The 20,848-nt window shown below is 43.0% G+C and overlaps 1 protein-coding gene across 3 annotated transcripts in view; it reads left to right on the forward strand.

Moving 5' to 3' along the window:
- Positions 1-20,848, forward strand: part of PLEKHG1 (pleckstrin homology and RhoGEF domain containing G1) — a 243,857-nt gene that overhangs the window by 105,897 nt on the left and 117,112 nt on the right. The window contains exon 1 of one of the 3 annotated variants that reach the window (XM_030809834.1): positions 16,311-16,432. The exons of the other annotated variants lie outside the window; for them this stretch is intronic. The gene's annotated coding sequence lies outside the window, so the exon portion shown is untranslated. Of the gene's footprint in view, positions 1-16,310; positions 16,433-20,848 lie in introns of those variants that run through there. 3 annotated transcript variants of the gene reach the window in all.

The following is a 20,848-nucleotide window of genomic DNA, read 5'->3' on the forward strand; positions in this document are numbered from 1 at the left end:
AGCATTTTTCATTGGGATGATGGACTAGGGGAAGGCTGAGGTGGGTGGAGTAAGGGGCTGCAGGCAGCCTTGGGCTCTCTGTGGAGCACTGGTCCTCAACCTTACATCACCCAAAGAGTTCAGGTACCTTTGCCCATTCCTGGGCCCCATCCCTGAAAATTCTGATGTTGTGCTCTTGGGCAGGGCCCAGCAATCTGGTTGCTTGTTGAAAATCTTGCTGATGATGATTGTTAGCCAGCTTGGACTGCCATAACAATAACACAGACTGGTGGCTTAAATGACAGACATTTATTTTCTCATAGTCCTGGTGGCTGTAAGTCCAAGATCAAGGTGCTAGTGGGGTTGGTGGCCAGTGAGGCCTTTCTTCCTGGCTTACAGATGGCTGCCTTCTGGCTGTATTCTCACATGGGCTTTTGCATAGAGAGAGAGCAAGATCTCTCGTATTTCCTTCTCTTCCTATAGGGACACCAGTCCTGTTGGACTAGAGCCCCACCCTTATGACCTCATTTAATTCCACCTCCTTAAAGGGCTCGTCTCCAAATACAGTCACTTTGGGGGTTAGGGCTTCAACATCAACATATGTATTTGGGTGGGGGAACAAAATTCAGTCCTTAGCAGTAATTTAGGAGGTGTTAGGTAACACCTGGAGAAATAATGGTTTAGGGTGTGTACTAACAATCACCAGTTTTTTGGTTTACAATACCATTATGATAATTGATGTATTAAAATGTCTGAATAGATTAAAATCTCTAAGTGTCTGCCGAAGAATGAAATGTAAAGCATATTTCAAAGATATGCCATCGGAACACTCATTTTTATAAGCTGTAAATGGTTTATCTCATCTTCAGGGAACTTTTAAAAAATAAAATCCTGGGATGGGATTTATCCATGCAGAAAAGCACAAGAATTCCCTGTTCTCTGACACTGTCTTTGTCATGGGGTTTCCAGAGAAACATGGAAAGCGGCGGGGACCGCCTGTCCCACTCAGCCCTTGCCCCTCTCCAGCCACCACTGCCCATGCACAGGGTCCCCTGAGCCCAGTCGCCCCGCCTGCCAGGAGGTGTGCTGGAAACAAGCACGTGACCTCGCAAACGAAGCAAATTACTAGACTTGCTCCATCCACCTCCAGTCTGGAGTAGCTTTTTCCCTGGGGGAAGCTTTTAGCTTCTGCTTTTTCTTCCACATGAGGATTAGGGGAAAATGGTTGGTTTTGTTTTTCTATCCCCCTCACCCACTCCCTCCTCCTCATGCTCCTGAGGGAAGATATCACATATCAGAGGCGATTCTTCTTCAGAAAGACTTGGGTATGTCTACAAATCCTCTTGGAGGCCTCGGTGTATTAAAAGTTTAATCTGTGGGGTTCAAAAAGAAATAAACACTGGGATGGCATGCAGGGTAGGGCTTCCCCTTTCTAGGAAAAATGCTGCTGATGAACTCATGCCTCTAGGTGCCGTCTTAAATGATCAATGTCAAAATGCACAAACGCTCTTCCAAGTTATTCCTCTTTTTTCCTTGCCCGTAAATCCAGGTTTATAGTCATTGTTTATTTTGATGGGACTAGAATCTCCAATTCTAAGTCTTTACTCCTGTCCTATTATTTTCTAAAAAGCTACAACAAAACAAGTGTTTTATGAGATTAGGATGTGATACGTAAATGTTGGCATTTATAGTAGATCTTGTCTTATTTTTCAGAAGAGCTTGTAAACAAATCCTCACTTCAGTACTTCCATAAGGGTGGGTAGATGTTAGCAACCCCGAGTCTCGCCAGCGAGCTCAGTGTGGCATTGTTTGGGGGCTGTGGTTTGTCTTGATGTTCCATCAAGTTGTCAGTTTCAATAACTATGGCAGGCGTAGTGTGGTGGTTGATGCCTGTAATCCTAGCAATTTGGGAGGCCAAAGTGGGAGGATCACTTGAGCCCAGGTGTTTGAGACCAGCTGGGCAACATAGGGAGACCCTATCTCCACATATAATTTAAAAAATTAGCCAGGCATGGTGGTGCACACCTGTGGTCCCAACTACCCAGAAGGCTTAGACAGGAGGATCACCTGAGCCTGGGAGGTTGAGGCTGCAGTAAGCTGTAATCATGCCACTTTGCTCCAGCCAGGGCAACAGAGCAAGACTCTGTCTCCAAAAAAAAAAAAAAAAAAAAACCAAAACAGGAACTATGACACCAGTTATCTGTTTGGTTTGGCAGAATTAATTGCTTCTTCTATCTTAATTCCTTCATAGAAACCCTGACCAAATTCTGATGTTTTATTTAAATGGGGGTTTGCAAAAGAACTGATAGGATAAGATACTTTGAATATAAAGAGACCAAAAAAATGAAAATAAGAGCTAATTAGGATAAATGGCAAAGACAATTTACATTTCCTGACCCGTGATTAATTTTTCCCCACCCCTCCACTGTAAACCTTCTTTCCTCCCCTCACCAAATTTTTCCATGATGGGAAGATTGGTCTTCTAGCATATGTTTCATTTTCTTTTTTTTTCTTTTTCTTTTTCCTTTTTTTTTTTTAAGATGGAGTCTTGCTCTGTCACCCAGTCTGGAGTGCAGTGGCACAATCTCGGCTACCTGCAACCTCTGCCTCCCGGGTTCAAGCGATTCTCCTGCCTCAGCCTCCCGGGTAGCTGGGATTACAGGTGCGTGCCACCATGCCCAGCTGATTTTTATATTTTTAGTAGAGACGGGGTTTTGCCATGTTGACCAGGCTGGTCTCGAACTCCTGACCTCAGATGATCCACCTACCTCAGCCTCCCAAAGTGCTGGGATTACAGGCGTGAGCCACCATGCCCGGCCTGTGTTTCATTTTCATGTGGCTTACACATGGGAGGAATAAATTGTTCTTATTAGATCATATAGTCTGGCAATTTCTAGGACTAGTAACCTAATATACAGTACAGTGTCCGGATATGCCCACGTGTATAATCCAGAGTCATGCACCTCAAGGGCCAGGCAGATCATATAAAGGAGTGGCGGAGGACAGGTGTAATACGAAAGGGGATGGTGAGGACTGTGGCACACTGGGAAGTGCACAGCCAGGGTGATGTGAGCAAGCTTAGCTCTACCCACTGCCGCTGTGCAAGAGCATTAGACTAGTGTTAACCCATGTTTATCCCTTTCTAATTTTTTGGCATCCCACCTCAAGCCCCCCAAAAATCTGTTTTTTTAATGCAGAGTATCCTGATTGTTTAAACTTGGGTAATCAATACAAAGAAATTAAACCCTATGTTGACCAAACAACAGGTCCACAGGTCACACTCTATCTAATCCGCCTGAGCTCCACCAGGCCTCACCAGCCCTGTGGGTACAGGTGAAGTCACTTTAAAAGATCAGACTTGGCCAGCTCAGCTGTCACTTCGCACAGGCATAAAGACAGGACCTCCCCGGCGGCACCTCCTGGCTCCCCTTTCCTCTGCCTGACCTGTCACTGCCCTTCCACCCGCACTGTACTGATCCTTCCAGGAGCCCCTGCCCCGGGATATTCAGCATTCCCAAGCTGCCTGTAGGAATTCTCCTAGTGGGCCCCCCAAACCTCTACCGCCAGGCTGCTAAGAAATCCCTGTTCTTTTCTTTATGGGAAAAGGATTCCTCTCCTCTTGTGTTTCCTGCTGTTAGACAGAAGGATCTCACAGCCAAGTTGCCTGGCATATTACAGTTGTTACATCTCTTGGTTTTGGCTTTGGTTTTTCGGCCATCCAGTCTCTTTGTCAGGTCATTCTCAGGCTGTCCAAATGGCCAGGTGAGGCCAGCCTGAGTACTTGCCACATACAAAATCAGAACTTTCTCTCACCAGAAGAATGGCCTTCTGCTTATTCTACTTGTCCTACCAGACTTCCTTCCCCTCCTCTCTCCCAGGGTCACCAAGGCTTCTGTTGCCATCAGATCTCAGCCCCAGCCCCACCTTCATTCCCCACATAGAATCTGTGATATATGCCTGAAAATATCTGAATCCTAGTTTTAGATATTGTTAGAATACTTTTTCTAGAATCCCCCCTTAGGCCCCTTGTGAATCAGTCAGTCATTCTGTAAAAGTAGGTAAATGGGTTAGGGGATAGCTACAAAGACCCTTCTAGTCTCACCCACCCAATTTCTATGGAGGCTCATCCAGGACATCTCACTGCAGTGAATTTATTCTAATAATCATAATTGTATGTAAACTTAAGGTATAAGAGTTCCTTGAATAATTCAGAACTAACTCTGCTTTATATTATCTATATATTATAGGAGCATAATTTTTGCAGGCATACAGTTAGCTCAGCTGCTGTGCAACTGCTATGTCAGGGATATATTAAGGCAGGTGCTTGTTTGGGATGCAACCACAAATGATGACAATACCCCTGTGTAAAATTAGCTGTTTCATAATCTACATTGTAACCTGGTTTCCAGAATGCAATTTTGCAGAAAGTGGAGATGATGTCAGTGAATAGGTAAAAAGCATGACCTGGATGCTAGACATTGGCTTACTGTCAGATGATGTCGTCGAAAAATTTTGCAGGGAGTTTTTTATTGACAATAGTTAAGGCATCTATCACAAATTCTGCCACAGAAGGAATTACAGGGCTGGGCGTGGTGGCTCATGCCTGTAATCCCAGCACTTTGGGAGGCCGAGGCAGGCAGATCATAAGGTCAGGAGACCATCCTGGCTAACATGGTGAAACCCTGTCTCTACTAAAAATACAAAAAATTCGCCAGGCATGGTGGCAGGCGCCTGTAGTCCCACCTACTTGGGAGGCTGAGGCAGGAGAATCACTTGAACCCGGGAGGTGGAGGTTTCAGTGAGCCGAGATCACACCGCTGCACTTCAGCCTGGCGACAGAGCGAGACTCCATCTCAAAAAAAAAAAAAACAACAACAAAAAACAAAAAAATGGAATTACAGGGAAACAAAAGCAGTTTCCCTGCACAAAGGCTGCATGCTCCTGGTTTTGCATCAGCCTGTGGTTATCTGACCATAATAGTGGGACCATGTTTTACAAATCTAAAGTTATTTGACAGCCTCAAGAGAGACAGTCTATGGAGTTAAAAAGTGGATTGGTGGGACCCTCACCCCAAATCATGGAACCTTAGATTCTTAGATTCGGAAAGTCTTCTTAAATGTCAGAGACTCCACAGTTCTCATTTTACTAATCCAGAGGGAATTTGGATCACAGAGAGGTTAGTGACTTGTCCAAGAAGATGAAATTGTCTGGGAGAGCTGAGATTCTACACATCTCAACTTCAGATCTTGTGTCCTTTCCACACATCATTTCATGAGCCGTAGGTGATGGTTTAGATTGAACAAAGTAAATTTGGCTTTGGGGATGGTGTGTTTGTTTGTTTTTGAGACAGTTTCATTCTGTTGCCCAGGGTGGACTCCAGTGTTACAATCACAGCTCACTGCAGCCTCAACCTCTTGGGCTCAAGTGATCCTCCCACCTCAGCCTCCCATGTAGCTGGGACCACAGGCACATGCCACCACACCCAGCTAATTTTTTTATTTTTTTGTAGAGATGGGGTCTCACTCTGTTGCCCAGGCTGGTGGGGATGGTTTTTATTATTAAATTACTAGGCTGTTACCTAGTAATTACCAGTAGTCATTATGAAAACATAATTCCTCAGAACTCTTAGAGCAGCTTAATTCATTAGGTTTACCATTTTGTTATGCCCTAATTTGTACAGACTCTTAAACAGATATCTTGTGTCTGATCCATACTGGCAACCAGCCAGTTGTCCCTGGTTTTGGGTCCCCCAGGAAAGGTGTCCAGCTGATCCTGGGAAATACTCAAGGCTCAAATGCACATGGTCAGTTCTTAAGGCCCCTGGAAGTAGCAAGACGAACAGTGGCCTGACCACTGCCCCCAGCCGTCAGTCTGTCCTTTTGTGACCCCTTATTTTAGGGCTCCTTTGATGTTCATTTTAATCTGATAATACCCAGATGGAAATGCTGGGCTGGGAAGTTTACATTGTGATTTACTATAACCACACCTTTTAAGGACCCAGTCCAAGCAATTAGGCAAGAACAGAGTCATGGTTACCGCCCAAGCAGCTCTGCCCACTGTCTGGAGGAGAAAGAAAAGGTGAGACTAGAGAAGACTGATATATGCAGATGAGGGGATGGGATTACCCCAGAGTGGAGAAGGAAAGTAGTACCTACTTTAATAAAGGGGCATTGTTGCAGTAAACACAGTTATTAATTGTGGTATGTAACAGTATATTTGCAAACAAGATTGCCCAGAAAAAAAAAATCTAGGTTGGGTGTTCTCTGTGGGTATAATGCCAGGTATACCAGCAGTCTATGCCAGTGGCAAGTAAAGCAGCCTGGATGGTCTTTTCTCTTTGGCTGGTTTCTCCTGGTTGACCTCTTCTCAGCCTTCAGATGTCAGTCCACACATCCCTCCCTCAGGGAAACCTCCCCAGACCACCCCAAACTAGGCCTGGTCCCCTTTACACATTTCCATAGTGCCTGTGCCTTCCCAGCCCAGTGCACACGTCACACAGCCATCAGTCACCTATTCAGATGATCCTTCAGTGTGTCTGCCTGGCCAGGCTCTGTGCCTTTTGAGGACACAGCGATGTTGATGTACCTGAAAGTCTGACTTGGGAGGAGTGGGGAGAACATTTATTTCCCAGAGGATGTTCTCCAAAAATGATGTCTTTTTAACATTTTTTTAATAGTAAATTGACATGAGGACTTAAAATTCTGAAGCCACTTTGGTGGAAGCAGTAGGAAAGCATGTTCTTGACATACAAGGAGAAGGTGATCAGAGGGTGGTGACAGTGTTAAGTCCGCTCTACCCCACGCGCCCCACAGCCACAAGGGGCAGCTCTCCCCTTTGATCTCTCTGCACTGCTCCCCCATCACTGAACCCTGCCTCCAGGAATCCCTTCAGGTAGTTATTCCATCAGTAGTTGAACAAAGATGCAAATACATATGGGAAATTGATAGGACAGCTCAAATAATTAAGGAACTGCAAAATGGAGGTGAGGTGTGATTTCTCTTGTGTTTTCCCATAGTGGTCTTTAAAGAACTCCAGGGTATGATCCATTATTTGTGCAGGGATGGGATGTCTGACAACTAAGAGTATCTAAGCAGAGACTAGACACACTTGGTGAGATGTTGTAAGTGGTAATTGAAACACTGGATTAGAAAGCCCCAGAGTATCTTTCCAGTGTCGACATGCTGTTATCATAGGATTCTTTTTAGTCCATACAGCTCCCCCTCGAAAATAAGTGTCATAAAGGCAGGGGTGTTTGTCTGTTTTGTTCACTCTTGTGTCTTTAGTGCCCAAGGCAGTGCCTGGCACACAGTAGCTGCTCAATAAATATTAAGTAAATGAATATATCAGCAGATATCAAATTCACAATATTTTTCTGGTATAAAATAGGCTCTAATTAAGTGTTTATTTCATTGACCTGGATCAAGCAGGCCATAAGTCAAAACGGGGCCAAAATTTGGCATTGTATCACCGAGTAAAAAACTCAGGCCAATATTCTGACCGCATATGAAGTCAAACTGCTATCACCATTTTAGACCAATGATTCTGGAGTTAGTGTGACATTGCATCAGCCAGGGACCTGGCAAGAAACTGAATTAGCTCAGCTGGTTCAAACGAAGGGTGTATGTGAAGCAAAGAGAGACAACAACAGTGGGAAGCCTTAGCCACTGCTTCTGGGACAATCTATAGGGATCCCTGACGGATCAGGGATAACATAGAGTTAAGGGAGCCCAAGAAAGGCTGGAACCATGGAGGAGCTGCCCCAAATCAATGAGGGGGTGGAGGAAATGCCCCTATTTCCCTCTCTTCCTGCTTCAAACTATTGGTGCCTCTAGCCAACCTACCTGGAAGGCAGCCAGCCAGGGAGCGGAGTGTGCAGACCTTCAGACAAAGCGAGACTGAGAAAGATTGGGCTGGGGGTGTGGCAGGAACAAGACCTGCCATGTAAATTCATTCTGTTCTTCTTATATTTTAACCACACAAATAATACATATTCATTAAAGAAAATGTAGAGATCAAACCACCAGTCTTCATGTTTTAGCTTCTTCCTCCTCCTTTTTCTCTTCTTTCATTTACTTGTAAAGGATTCAGTAATGTTTATTCAGAATAAACAGAAATAAGTTTGGTTACACTTGTTTCTTGACCTAATTCCGATTCAACCTGCAGTGGAACAGAGAGCTCTCTTTCGTTTCCTTTGTTCTGTTAACATAAACAAGTTACTTCATGTACCTCTGTGGGAACTGGGAATTAGGCAAGTGTTTAGACTCTCAAAAACTTTCAGCAAGTTTGGCTGTCAGCTTGGATACCAAGTAATTAAATATAAGATGAAAGATGAGTCCGACTGGGCTTATTCTCTAAGATTAGAAAGTGAACCATAAGTGAAGGCAGCCTAATGTAGCTTGATTTTACTGTCAACATAAAGTTGCTATCCACTTTTAATTTTAATTGAAGGACAGTTTGAAACTAAGGGGAAAGAGAATTTAGGAAAATAGTGCAAATGCTTATGTACACAATTGTTGGTAGTTTAGATCGGCAACGTCCCACACTGCTTCACAGCACTCATTATACTTGTCATTTTTTGTTTGAGACTTAAAGCCCATGTCCATTCACTGCGCCCAGCATGGGGCCTGATGTTCAGTAGGTCCTGGTACATGAGGGTGAGTAAGTGGTGATTGCCAGTTCAAGTGGAGAGAAGGTGTGAAGAAAGGAAGATCAGCAGGATGTTGCTGTGTGCCTCGAAGTTCTGAAGGACAAAGATCAGAATTTTGTGGCAACAGAGGGGTATTTAAGGCCATTGTAATACTGATATACTAAGGTCAGTGGCCTTCTTTGCCTTCTTTAGTTGAAAAAAAAAAATCCTGGAAAGTAGTAAGTCATCTCACCTCATTTGGAGAGAAGTGAGTTCTGCTTTCCTGGGGTGGAATCTATATTTGGCCTTTATAAATATCTCCGTCAATGGGATTGTTCCCATGACTTGGTGCAGGAGACCAAGTGAATATCAGCGCAAACCACCCACTTCAGTTCTAGAAAGCACATAGGCTCCCCTGAGATATATCATTTGCTCACAGGTCTTATGTCTTAGAGGTTAAGCTGTCAACCTTATGACGTTGAACATAGCCTTAGGAGTGGGGGAAGAAGACTGATTGTGATGACCCCAAGGATGGTAATTGCTGGGGGTCAGATGTGGGGGTTTGAGCCAGTTTGGAGATTGATTCCTGTTTGCTCCCAGAAGCTTGTCTGTGTCTCCCCTGCAAGCTACACTCCCTCCTCTGCTGCTCTTGAGAATTGCCTCTCTCAACCTACTACCCCTGGGTCTATGGGAAGGGGTGGGGGGCAGTTGGCAAGGTTGAGCTGAGCCCTCCCCTTCATTCCGTTGCAGCTGTGGGTTTGTGTCCAGAAAAGAGGAGGAAAGGCTAGCAATTGGAGTTTGCCTCTCTCCTCTGCCAGGATGAGAAATTCCTTTGCAAGCCTCCATAAAGGTGATTTAAGTCTCAATGGCTGTTACTCTGAAACTATAAGAGAATCTTGTTTTAATTGGTATTTTGGAAAATACATAATGCTGTAAGATTTCAACAGAGCACCCAAGCCTTTTCTTCCAGTACATTTTTTAGAGTGTTTCAAAAGTATAGATTGTGTTGAATGCCTTTACTTATGAATGGATTAGATGTGTGTTATCTCCTGGAGAAAAATGTGTCTGGAAGCTGACTGCATTCTTCCAGGGATAATTAGTTCATTGTGCTGAGCACAGCGAGTCCTCCGATGGTGTCCTTAGAGATGGGACTGATAGATTATCGAAAGCAAGAGGCTTTTTGCAACATATTTGCTTGCTTGATATCTAAAAATTGTTCAAAAATAACTAAGACTTGATTGTATTGTCTCTGGGAAATAAAAACCAAGTATCCTAATCAAAGAACTGAGTGACAAATTGAGCTAATGATTGTCACAGAAGCAGAAAAATGAACCCAGGGAGGAATGCTTGAAACAGCAAGGTTTTAGAGTCTGGAACGTGTGCCCTTCAAGGCCATCTCAGTTCATGTCATGGCCGACTGTTGAAAGGTATACAATGGAGATGTTAAATCACAACTTGGTTGCAAGGGAAAGGCAGGCCATGCACAACAGTGTGGTGAATAACAGGCTTTATTTGTTCATTTGTTTTCTAAAATTCTTAGGACCATGCCTCAATACTGACATTTAGTTCAGTAGGGGCTGAGAAACTACATTTTCAGTTGGATAATTGAAGTCCTGGTAACGATTTGGTATTTCTAGTTTGGTTTCTATTGTTAGATTCAGTACCCCAGGACTAACGAAAAATGGCTTCATTTAATTTCTTATGTACTTGAGTGCTTTTGTCTGCTTTAGACCTATGTCTTTTGCTGACAGAAGTTTTTTTTTTTTTTTTTTTTTTTTTTTTTTTTTGAGACACAGTCTCACTCTGTTGCCCAGGCTGGAGTGCAGTGGTGCCATCTCAGCTCACTGCAACCTCCACCTCCCAGGTTCAAGCGATTCTCATGCCTCAGCCTCCCAAGTAGCTGGGACTACAGGCATGCACCACCATGCCCAGCTAATTTTTGTGTTTTTAGTAGAGACTGTTGGCCGGGCTGGTCTCGAACTCCTGGCCCCAAATGATCTACCCACCTCAGCCTCCCAAAGTGGTAGAATTACAGGCATGAGCCACCATGCCTGGCCTGCTGACAGGTATTTTTTAAATTTGTGAAAACAAACTCACTTGCCACTAAAATTATTTCACTTTGAAAAAAGACCTTTAGAAATACTTTTTTTTAAAAAAAAAAGAAGTTAGCTTTTTTGTTTGTTTGAAAAAGTATGTAATTTGGTTTGTATAACAATAGCAAGGTGGAATTTGTAGTTGGTGATATTTTCTGGGTTTAGAGTAGACAGTCCGGAGGAATGTGTATAGATTTTTAATAAGTAACAGTAGCTGCAATGCAGAATGGTGTTAGTACGTTAGCTCTTATTCACAGGAGGAAGGTCAGTGTGTTCCTCTAAGGGACTTCAATGCGGATGTGTGACACCTTTTGGCGTGCAATTGACTTTAATGTTCATCACTATTTTTTTTTTCTTTTTCTTTTTCTTTTTGTTTTTGAGATGGAATCTTGCTCTGTGGCCCAGGCTGGAGTGCAGTGGCATGATCTCGGCTCACTGCAACTTCTGCCTACTGAGTTCAAGTGATTCTCCTGCCTCAGTCTCCCGAGTAACTGGGATTACAGGCGTGCGCCACCACGCCCAGCTAATTGTTTTGTATTTTTAGGAGAGACAGGGTTTTGCCATGTAGGCTGGTCTCGAACTCCTGACCTCAGGTGATCCACCTGCCTCAGCCTCCCAAAGTGCTGGGATTACAGGCATGAGCCACCATGCCCGGCCCCTCACATTTATGCTGTGATGTGCTCATAGAAAATGTGATCGCATGCCTTATTCTTTCAAAGAAAAAACTTCTAATAGACTAAAAATACATTAAGAGTCTTTTGTCAATGGCCTGTGCTTCCAAAAATGGTTGGTTTTACCATTTTCCCTAAAAAATGTTCCACAATGGCAAGATCTTAAATTACAAGATAAGCAGGCCACACCTCCTCCAGGGTTTAAATTGTTAATGCTCCTTGTGTAAAATAGTATTTGTGTTTTCAAATACCCCTTCTCACTTCTAGCACCTTTGCATATGAAAGTCTAAGGTTATTTTCTAAACCTGCCTTATCCAATGTTGATTATATGAAGCAAGATATTTCCTTGAACCCAAATGTCTGCATGCCTTTGCCCATCCGTCTTCCTGTCTCTGGGCCGCCCTTTCCTCCTTCCTTGCCCAGCTTTTTGAGCTGTTGCCTGGCTGCACAGTTCAGCAAGGTGCCTCAACTAGCTCAGGCCTTGCTGAGTCCCTAGATGTGTGTGTTGTCTGTGCTTCCTGCTCTCATCCCCATCCCAGCCCTCCTAGACAGCCCCATTGTGGTCTCATTCCCAGAAAACCTGGATAGTTCCATGGAAGGATGGTGAAGCTAATTCACACTACTGTGGCAGTGGCTCCATTGCCCTTCCCAGAGGAAATTGGGGTTTTAACTGACAACTTTTACCTTAAACCAAAAAGTTTTGGAATTCCAGGCCCTATGGCAGACTTCTGGGAAGGGATTTTTTGTTTTTGTTTGAGACAGGCTCTTGCTATGTCGCCCAGGCTGGAGTGCAGTGGTGTGATCCTAGCTCACTGCAGTCTCAAACTCCTGGGCTCAAGCCATCCTCCCACCTCAGCCTCCCAAGTAACTAGTACTATGGACATACACCACTCTGCCCAGCTAAGTTTTGTATTTATTGATTGATTTATTTTTTTAAGACAGACTCTTACTCTGTTGCCCAGGCTGGAGTGCAGTGGTGCAGTTTTGGCTCACTGCAGCCACTGCCTCCCAGGTTCAAATGACTCCCCTGCCTCAGCCTCCCAAATAGCTGGAACTACAGACACGTACCACCACGCCTGGCTAATTTTTGTATTTTTTTTAGTAGATTCTGAGTTTTACCATGTTGGGTAGGCTGGTCTTGTAATCTGCCCACCTCAGCCTCCCAAAGTGCTGGGATTACAGGCATGAGCCACCACACCTGGCCTAAATTTTGTCTTTTTTGTAGAGATGGAGTCTCATTAAGTTGCTCACTCTGGTCTCGAACTTCTGGCCTCAAGTGATCCTTCCTTCCATCTCAGCCTCCCAAAGTGCTGGAATTACAGACATAACCCACCACGCCCAGCCTGGGAAGGGATTTTTTTAAGTGGCAGGGACTTTCTGGTCTTCCTTCAATTAGGCCAGAAGGCCACCTGCACCTCCTTGCTGGCTGATTTGTGTTCTGGTTGCTATAGTTACGTCCTGTGGTTGCTGCTCTTCTGCGCCTTGATTCCCCACTCCTGGTGGGGACACTGGGAATGGAATGCGAACTTCCTGGTTGTGTAACCCGTGCTTGCAGGGAGTAAACAAAGCTGCTTTCCAGCAAGGGTATCTTTATCACCTAACAAGGCACACGTGTGCATTTTATCTGTGGCCACTCTATCATTTAAAAAGAAATTTGAGGCTAGGCACAGTGGCTCACACTTGTAATCCCAGCACTTTGGGAGGCTGAGGCGGGCAGATCACCTGAGGTCAGGAGTTGGAGACCCGCCTTGACAATATGGGGAAACCCTGTCTCTACTAAAAATACAAAAAAATTAGCTGGGTGTGGTGGTGCACGCCTGTAGTCCCAGCTACTCAGGAGGCTGAGGTGGGAGGATCGCTCGAACCTGGGAGGCAGAGGTTGCAGTGGGCCGAGATAGTGACACTGCATCCAGGCTGGGTGACAGAGCGAGATTCTCTCTCAAAAAAATAAATTAATTAAATAAAAAATTAAATGTTGCTGAGCAAAAATAATCTTTTTACCCAGTGTTAGTATGGGCAAATAAATTATACAGTAAAAAGTGGCAAGGATACCAGCATCTGTGCCTTTTGTGTGTCTTAAGATTGTTCATTTTCCCTGCATGAACAAAAGTCTGGTGGCAAACCAGCAGCGCACCTCCAAGAAATGTTAACAGTTCAGTGTGTCCAGCGTGTGGAATATGTGGTGGGGAGCACTGGAACACAGAACCACTGCAGAGCTAAATGAGGAGAAACCAGGGTCTTAATAAAATACTGAAGTGTAGAAGGCGCCTCTGCTCTCAGGTGTGAAAGAACCCGGACTGTTGCTCAATAAATGGAGGCATTTCTCCTCTTTACTTTTTTTGTTTTGTTTTGTTTTTTTGAGACAGAGTGTCACTCTGTCACCCAGGCTGGAGTGCAGAGGTGTGATCTTGGCTCACTACAACCTCCGCCTCCCTGGTTCAAGTGATTCTCCTGCCTCAGCCTCCCGAGTAGCTGGGAATACAGGCGTGCACCACCACGTCTGGCTAATTTTTGTATTTTTAGTAGAGACGGGGTTTCACCATATTGGTCAGGCTAGTCTCGAACTCCTGACCTCGTGACCCACCTGCCTCGGCTTCTCAAAGTGCTGGGATTATAGTCGTGAGCCACCGCGCCTGGCCTTTCTTCCCTTTTCTTTTCCTTCCTGCTAGTATGTGAATGTTATTATCCCTCCCCAGGCCTCATGCGCTATCCATTGGTTAATTTATTCAAGCAAATACTTGGTACTAGGATAAATATAAAGGCAAAAAAAAAAAAAAATGTGTTTGTGTGTGTGTGTATTCCCTGCTCTGAAAAAGCTTAATATTTAAAAAATGAAATTCAATATACTTTAAATCTTTGATATTTGTAGATGCAGTATAGGTGGTTTCACTTATTTGCAGTTATAAGAGAGGTCTTTACTTACACAAGTTGATGATTTTGCTAAAGCAGAAACCGTGGAAGAACTAATAAATGACTGTCCCGTGGGACCCAATATGGCCCCTGCTGTCACTTCAAAACTGTCCTTCAGGACTGTCACTTTTCTGGTGGGTAGGCTTAGTAAACTGCCCACCAGCTACACACACAGCAACTTGGCTGTTTTTGTTTACATGTAACATACATGGCATCTCTCAGAAATAGCATTTTAGAAACATGTTTCTTGGCAAAAAGCAAAAAAAAAAAAATCCAAGTACAATTTAATTTTATTGGAAGTTAAAAGTAGCTGTGTTGTGATCTGAGGCTGTGCACAATGGATGAGTCATTAGGAAGCCTAGAGCTTCTGTGTATTTTATCCCATCTAAGAGTTTAGATCTTTGTGTCTGCCTCAAGAATATCAAATCTATGATATAGGAAGGTTCCCTGCCCCCAACAGCTACAATGCAGGGTAGGAGTGAGACACTTAGAAAACGATTAAATATGAGACCACATGATCCTTACTCTAAGCATAATAAATAGCTGTTAAACTAACGGAAAGAGCTGTGGGTTAGAGTGGTTGTAGCAGATCGAATTGGGAGTCTGATGTGAGCTGGCTCTTCGTTGAGCAGGAAGGAAGAGCCCAGCTTAGGCACTGGTATGGGAGACACAGACATGATGTGGGAAGCCACAGGGGTTGCTGTGGAGGCCAGAATAGAGGATGAAGAGTCTCCACAGCCCAGGGAGGACCCTGCCTCTCAAACTGCCTTCTCAGCATCCTGGATGTACTGATTTCCATCAAACTGGTGAATTTTGTGAGAAATTCCAGCAAGTTGTCTTCTGAACTATTTCCTTTAAAAATCACTTATTTAAATAGCCATGTGTAGGTTCAGCCTGATTTGAAAGGAAATCAGCATTAAAACAAATTATCCTATTATGTTGTTAGTTTAAAATCACTTAATAGGCATGATAGAAATAGCTATATTAAGGATGATCTGCTAGTGGTGTTTTCCATAACCACAAATGAATGCTTTAAATGGAACTTCTATTTAAAGGATTTTAATCCTTTGAAATAGTTCAGTTTTAGATGTCTATGCAAGGACATAATCCATATTTTGAATTTTAGTTCCACAGTGTAATGGTATCCGTTTTCAATAGCGTTTTTGTACTTCTGGAGACCTTCATTTAAAGAACTCAAGATCTTTGTCAAATATACGCCTTCTGAATCTTTCTATAAAAATAGATATAGCATTTTAAGAAGGACTGGTGGTCTTAGAGAAATCAAAAACCCAAAATAATTGCAAGGTCTCACTAAAGTATTGTACGAATACTAGATCATTCTGTCTTTACTACTTAGTATTTATGAATATAAAATCACAGAACTTAACTGTTCTCCAAAGAAATGTGTGTACATATCAATTTTAGGTATTTGTCTTCAGATAGATTTTTTAAATGTCAGCCTTAAATGTTTTCTCCTTAAACTTTGTTCACCTAAAATTCTATCAAGTGTCTTGTTAACAGAAACTAATTATCCAAACTGCCTTCCACCGGTTGTTATTCACCACCCCACCCCCACCCCAACCTGCATTTTAAAACTTCAGTTTAAAGATATGTCCGTTTACTTTGAAAGTTAAAAGATGTGTCCCTTTACTTTGAAACAAGCCCATGATTCAGGAAGTGAACTTAAAAATTTCAGAGCTCCAAAGATCTTGCTTATTTTCTGGAGTTTAATGAGAACTGTGGCCAGAGCCAGGAAGGTGAAACCCAGCAGCTTTGGGCGAGTGTGGGTTGTATTTGATGTTCACAAAAGAATGGAAGTGGTAGGGTGTTGCTCAGTGAAGTGTGCATTTTCAAGTTACCCACAGTGGTGTCTATTGTCCTGTTTCTCAATTGAATGATGTCATGTTTCATTTAAGGCTCTTAGTGATGCTGAAGTCTGTGGTCTGCACACTAGGGGGAAAAAGGCAGTGAGAAAGTTGCAAATCAGGTTTTTGTAAAGCCTTTGTGTGTTGGGTTTGGGAGATAAAAGCTGACTCATGCAATATTTCTACGGAAGGCGCTGCACAGACTAGCAAAGGCTGTTTCTTTTACCTGACTGAGGTCACTGCATCAGCTGAAGGCAGACGGTGTGCTTAAGCCTGAGTGGAGCAGAGGTAGGTGCTAACGTGAGTGTCCCCAAAGAAAGGATGCCGGAACAAACGCTCCTTCCCTCTGGGAGCAGCCAGAGAGGTCCATGGAGGTGACAAAGGGTCGCAGGGGGGGCTTTCTTCACAAGTGTGCAGGGACCGAAGGTTGGCTGGATCAAGGAAAACTCTCTGTTACAAATGCGATAGGCTGAAGTCTAGAAGATGATTTTTTTCTCCCCCTCCATCTGAACTGCAGCCTGTCTTCAATAGTTTTTGTCTTAGTTTCATTTGATTTTGCTCTTTCCTTAAAGTGAGGTTGAACTATCTAGAAAGCTGGTGTATCTGACTCTGGGGAGAACTCTAAAATCCTCAGTTGTCACGGCCGAATGGCCAACATTTTCATATGCTTTCTTTTTGAGGTTCATATGCAGTCAAAGTTGGAGGAACAAAATAAATGTTTGCAAATGTATGCTTAGCAACTGCAGTGATGAAATTTAGTCTGAGTCTAGTGGCAACCAAAGTTGCCTAAGAAAATGCAGTTTCCATTTTGAGTGTTTCTTGGTAAGAAATACTTTTGTGAGGAACAATGATTGGGGCAAAGGAGGTGTGGATTGTATTCAGTGCTGTTGTCCATTGGAATCTGATTGCATTTGGCTTCATTATTTGAATTTAATGATACATTTTGAAAGATATATATATTCAGCATTCCTTAATCACATATTGAATATAGAAATTATTTTAATTTAAAATATTTAGATATCTGACGCCAATTGACATTGTGATTTTAATTTCCTTAAATAACTTTTTCAGATTATAAAAGTAATACACCTATTGAAGAAAAGAGATATTTACAGAGAAATATGAAAGTAACAAAATTATTTGTTCTACTCAGTAAAACCAGTGTTAACATTTTATTATATATTCCTTCAATCTATTTCTAATGTAGACAATAAAGAAGCAGCATTTTAAATTCAAAATTAGGATCATATTATATGTTTTTTAAACTACCCATTTTACTCACTATATATTATGACCATTTTCTATACTTTTAAAGATTTGAGAAGACATGACATTTAATCATTTTACATTGTACCTTCTAAATGGCTTTATTTACTTGGATCTCTGTTACTGGGCACTTTAATTTCTCTGCCTCCTTTTCTTTTTTCTTTTTCTTTTTTTTTTTTTTTTTTTTTGGAGACTGAGTCTCACTCTGTCACCAGGGCTGGGGTGCAGTGGCACGATCTTGGCTCACTGCAACCTCCACTTCCTGGGTTCAAGCGATTCTCCTGCCTTAGCTTCCTGAGTAGCTGGGATTACAGGCACGCGCCACCATTCCCGGCTAATTTTTGTATTTTTGGTAGAGACAGGGTTTCACCATGTTAGCCAGGCTGGTCTCAAACTCCTGACCTTGTGATCCGCCCACCTCGGGCTCCCAAAGTGCTGGGATTACAGGCGTGAGCCACTGCACCCTGCCTCTTCCTCCTTTTTTAAAAGAACATGTCTAACGTACTTCATGGATGGATTTATTTGTTCGGAGTGCTATCGTTAGTCACTTGGAATTTGCCTCTTCTTCCTCCTCCTTTTTCTTTAAGAAAATGTTATTTCTCTTGGTGCCTCCCTCCCAGCTGTGCAGGGATGTTTTGGAACTGAGTGTGTTCCATACAGATGGAGCTTGTATATATAACCATCATTGTTTAGTTACTGCCTTGAGAATGATAATTTTACACTAACAGGAAGGTACTGTTGAAAGCAAAGCTGGAGCATAGATTAATCTAAATTAAAAATAGAGATTTTTGTAGCCTTTGAAAAACTCGGCGATACACAGTTTTTCATCATCCAAGACCTGGCATTAGTAGGATGTAGAAGAAACTGCTATTAGAGGGCAACTGCTTGTGCTGTGCCTCCAGCTGGGAAGAGGCTGTGCAGTCGTGACAGCCAGTGGTTTGCTGAGTTTTCAGGATTGGAGTCATGTCCCAAAGATTGGATGAGACTTGGAGAAGTCACCTAGTCCAGCTGCCTCACATACAAGGAAACCAGAGATGCAAAGATCAGTATAAACCCCGGGGGGTGCAGAGCCAGGGCAAACATGCAAATCCTGTGACCAAAAGGGAGTATTAGGACATAATTTAATTTCCAGTTGGTTCTCTGAAATGTGTTTATACAGAGGGTTGTGGATATATGTATTCCTGTGCACACATAGCCACACGCTGTGTAGTCCCTTTTGGCATATGGCACCATGTGCTTCAGACAAGCAGCTTATGTTGAGTCCTTCATTTCCTGATCTCTAAGTTCCTTTTCTACCCTACTATTTTATGAGTACAAGGAAGGATGGACTAGAAGTTAGAGAATGTAGTCTCTGATTCATAGTTCAACTTTGAGCATGATGTTATGTCATCTCTGCTTTTTTTTTTCCATCTATACAGTTTTCAAAAAGCAATGAGACACATGAAAGAGCATTGAGGTTGGTTTTGGGGGCTTTTTAAGGATAATTTTGACATAGAATTGTAGCAGCTGTATCATAATAAGGCCTATCTGTTATAATAAAGACTGTTTGGGTTATCTCTCATTGCTTAGCCAATCACACTGGAACCTAATGGCTTGAAACAACAAACATTTATAATTTCTCAAGGTTTCTGTGAGGCAAGAATTCAGGAAAGGCTGTGCTAGGTGATTCTGGCTTGGGGACTGTCATAAAATTGCACTCAGACATGACAAGGCTGGGGTCATCTGAAAGGCTTCTCATCCGCATGTCCATTGTCTTGGCTGGAAACACAGCAGGGGCTGTAACAGCCAGGGTTCCTTGGGCATCCCTCTGTGTATCACTGCGGTCTCATCATGTGGTTTCTGTAGTGTGGCAGAGTCAGGATAACCAGACTTTTGAATGTGGTGCCTCAGGGCATGTCTAGCACCAGTGACTGCAAGGTTTTGCCTGTCTTTGTGCTCTGCCATACCCTAGGGCACTGGTATCCTTCTTAGAGTGGGTTCCAGCATGAAGAGGAAAAAATGTGGAGTAATAAAATCTAATGTCTTGAGAAATAGACCCCCAAAGGGGCATATATTGTTTCTGCTGGTGAGAACTTGACCACATGGCCAATATCTAAAGGCAGAGGAGGCTGGGAAATGTGCTCAGTGAAAACTCTATCACTAAAGAAAAGGGTAGAGTGGATTTTGGTAGACAACTAACAGTCCCTTTCTAAATGGTAACACAATGATGCTTTAGGGTGCCCCAAATAATTTCCTTCATCCCCCACACTAGGTCACCACACACACAAAAAAAGCATACAACAAAAGTAAAAACAGCTGCATTTGCGTAAAAAGGCTTTAGAGAATTTCTTTTCTTTTTTTTTTTTTTTTTGAGATAGAGTTTCACTCTGTCACCCAGGCTGGAGTGAAGTGATTTGGTCTTGGCTCACTGCAACCTCCGCTCCCTGGGTTCAAGTGATTCTCCTGCCTCAGCCTCCTGAGTAGCTGGGATTATATGCACCTGCCAGCACACCTGGCTAATTTTTGTATTTTTAGTAGAGACAGGGGTTTCATCATGTTGGCCAGGCTGGTCTCGAACTCCTGACCTCAGGTGATTCACCTGCCTCTGCCTTCCAAAGTGCCAGGATTATAGGCATGAGCCACCGCCCCTAGCCTAGGGAATTTCTTTAGGTTCTTTTTCACCAGACTGGTCCAGAGACACCCCTTAGCTAAGGCAATTTATCTAATGCATTAGCTGCCTTAAGTAGCTGCTTAATCCCTACTCAACTGAGGTAGCCATTATACCTCTTAGTTTCCATTGACTAGTGTCTTAGTCCATTTATGCTGTTGTAACAAAATAGCTCAAGCTGGGTAACTTACAAGGAACAGAAATTGATTGCTCACAGTTCTAGAGAGTGGGAAGTCCAAGATCAAGGCACCAACAGATTGTGTGACTGGTGAGGGCCTGTTCCTCCTAGATGGTGCCTCCTGTGTGTCCTCACATGGCAGAAGGAGCAAACAAGCTCCCTCTGTCCTCTTTTATAAGGGCACTAATTTTATTCATGAGGGTAGAGCCCTCATGACCTAATCATCTCCCAACAGCACCCCCTCCTAATACCATCACCTTGGTGAGTGAGTTTCAACATATGAATTTTGAGAAGGGCACAGACATTCATACCATAGCATTTAATATAGGAATCAATCAGTAAATTATCCAAGTATTTAGTATCTGACTTTACAGCTTGAAGGAATCTTTGTTCCTCTTTGTTCAACCCCTCACCTCCTGTATGAATGAAAATATTTTTGCAAAATATCTTTTCTCATTCTTGATCTTCTTGTACAAATATGTGCTTTAATGCCTTGTTGGATGCATGGTTTGCAAGTATTTTCTCCCATTCTGTAGGTTATCTCCTTGCTCAGTTGATGATTTCCTTTGCCGTGCAGAAGCTTTCTAGTTTGATGTCTCACTTGTCTCTTTTT

Source organism: Nomascus leucogenys, chromosome 3 (assembly GCF_006542625.1).
Source record: "Nomascus leucogenys isolate Asia chromosome 3, Asia_NLE_v1, whole genome shotgun sequence".
NCBI classification, from domain to species: Eukaryota; Metazoa; Chordata; class Mammalia; order Primates; family Hylobatidae; genus Nomascus; species Nomascus leucogenys.